General features: G+C 42.6%; 1 long non-coding RNA gene across 1 annotated transcript in view; it reads right to left on the bottom strand.

The window, feature by feature from the left end:
- Positions 1-1,594: 1,594 nt before the first annotated feature.
- The window catches only part of LOC138021515 (uncharacterized), a 14,076-nt gene continuing 13,170 nt past the window's right edge, over positions 1,595-2,500 (bottom strand). The window contains exon 3 of the long non-coding RNA XR_011126378.1: positions 1,595-1,863. This is a non-coding gene — a long non-coding RNA (uncharacterized lncRNA). The remainder of the gene's footprint in view (positions 1,864-2,500) is intronic.

The raw sequence follows: 2,500 nt of genomic DNA, 5'->3' as shown, positions 1-2,500 counted from the left end.
GCATTGTTCGGTTCAAAATCGTCAATTTAGCACGTAGTGCAGCGATTGCTTATACCATCACTGCTTTAATTTTCAGGCGCAAACGGCTCCGTGTAAACACTTCCAAACCGCATCGGTTTTCATTCGGTTTCAAAGTCGTGAAACCGTGTCGACGTGAAACCGCGTTCGTGTAAACGCTGCCTAGGTCTAGGTCCTGAATGGACAATGTCCGCGATGGTCTACGGGCTCTACAAAGCAATGCGCCTACAAAATATGCAAATGCAGGTAAAGATGTTTAAGGTGTAATGCGCTCGTGGGAAGGTTGAGAAACTAGTTGCTAGGCGACGGGTGAATGGACAGGTTCGAAAATCAAGAGACCCAGGGTCTCCAAACGCCGGTGGGAAGGATGGGAAACTAGTTGCTAGGCGACGGGTGAATGGACAGCTTAGCAAATCAGGAGACCCAGGGTCTCCAAACGCCCGTGGGAAGGATGGGAAACTAGTTGCTAGGCGACGGTGGCCTCATGGTTAGTGTGCTCGACTTCGGAGCGAATGGTCCGGGTTCGGGACCTGGCCAGGTACATTGTGTTGTGTTCTTGGGCAAGACACTTTACTCCCTCGGTGCCTCTCTCCACCCAGGTGTATAAATGGGTACCAGCGAAAAGCTGGGGGTAAAACCTGCGATGGACTAGCATCCCATCCAGGGGGGAGTAGAAATACTCCTAGTCGCCTCATGCTACAGAAACCGGGTATAAGCTCCGGCCTGATGGGCCACTAGGCCTGTAAGCTGACTTTTACCTTTTAGGCGACGGGTGAATGGACAGCTGAGAAAATCAGGAGAACCAGGGTCTCCAAACGCCGGTGGGAAGGGTGGGAAACTAGTTGCTAGGCGACGGTCGATTGTTTCGAATCCTGCCTTGGACTGAGTTTTCAGTTGTCTTTTCGCCCGTTGCCAGGCAGCCAGTTTCCCACATTGAAGGTTTAAAGATTTCTTTTATTTAGATGTAATCACTGCATAAACAATAGGTCGCAGTAGTGTCAATAGTAGGATATTTCGAAAGTTATCTACAAAGCCATAAAGAATGCTGCCTTACATGAAGAAGTCACATGAGTTGTCAGAAAAAGGCAATCATCTAATACGACGCCAATATTTACCGCGTCGATTAATATTGAACCTGATAGGTCGTCTTTGTTTACCTCATCAGTTTCATAAAAAGTTATTTGTTAAAAGCCCCCCTTTTCCAGAAGAAGGGTTGCAAGCAAGCTGGGAGTCAACGATTCTTCCTCGGATTAATTATAGTCTAAGATGTTTGAAATAGCTGGGGATCAAGATCAGGCTCTCTCTAACACAGGGATTGGAAAATTGAGGAAAGGGAAATGGTAAACTGGGAATCTCTCAAATGAGGAATTTCGCGTCAGTCAGTGTTTCTTCTTAAACTTTTTCCACTTTTGTTGGAGAGCGGTGTTTTTTTTGTCACTTTGGGTGTTAGCAGAAAGGTACCGCTTCTTCTGTCAAGTTTGTGTAGTGCTTACCAAGAACAACTGTTCCAATTCCTAAAATTTCTGATTTTACTAGGCTAGATTTCACTCGGTTCACTAGAGTAATTTATTTTATTCGATCTGAGGTGCCACATTGAAGACTTTTCCTTATTGGCTTATTTATTTCTAAGAATACACAGGTTTGATTCGTTCAATGATGCTAAATGCTCTCTTGTTTAGTTCAATTTACAGTAGATCAGCATCTTCATAGGTATCCTTATCGTCATGAAAACGATGCTTTTTTGTCTTGTCTTCCTCGTCATCTTGCGAAGTCTTGATAGTATGGGTTTTGTCATTGTGGTTGCGTTTGTGAAAGATTCCCCTACGACGGCGGCGCCAGGCATCACTTCAAAACGGAGCAGAAAGAAATGAGTTAGTTGAAACCTCGTTGAAACCTTGAACTGAATTATCAAGTTGGCGAAACTAACTTATCTTCAGGCAGTTAGCATAGAACTCTATAGCTTTATTTGGAATGGAAAAGATAAGGTAAAACAGTTAGCTTTGATTAATGACATTGAACGCGGAGGGCTAAAAATGCTTGACATAGAATCGTTGATTCTAGTTGAAGATTATATTATAGTCCGTGGGTTTAGGGTTAAAGTTTCTTGAATTATTATTGTCTTTTTGATTGTCGAAATTTGCCTATACCCTTATCAGAATTTTACAAAAATTGTCTCGATGCATGGTCAACTCTTACCAGAAAAGAAGTGAGTTCATATGGAGATATATTGAATCAGTACTTGTGGAATAATAAATACATACTTTGTGAAGGTAAATCCTTATATCACGCCCTTTTTCACAATAATTGCGGTATAAGTATGCACTGCGAATCACACAGCTGCTCCGAAAATTCCATTCAAGTGTCAATAAAAGGTATTTCATGCATTTCCTCTAAACAAATTACAAAGAGTTTAGTTTCCGCAAAGAAATTCCTCCAACCGCCCAGTCCAAATATAAAGATGACTACCCAAATATTTCTGTCG

Source organism: Montipora capricornis, chromosome 10 (genome assembly GCF_036669925.1).
Source record: "Montipora capricornis isolate CH-2021 chromosome 10, ASM3666992v2, whole genome shotgun sequence".
Taxonomy (NCBI): domain Eukaryota; kingdom Metazoa; phylum Cnidaria; class Anthozoa; order Scleractinia; family Acroporidae; genus Montipora; species Montipora capricornis.
The sequence above is the reverse complement of the archived record's forward strand: the minus strand, read 5'-3'. Positions and strand labels throughout refer to the sequence as shown.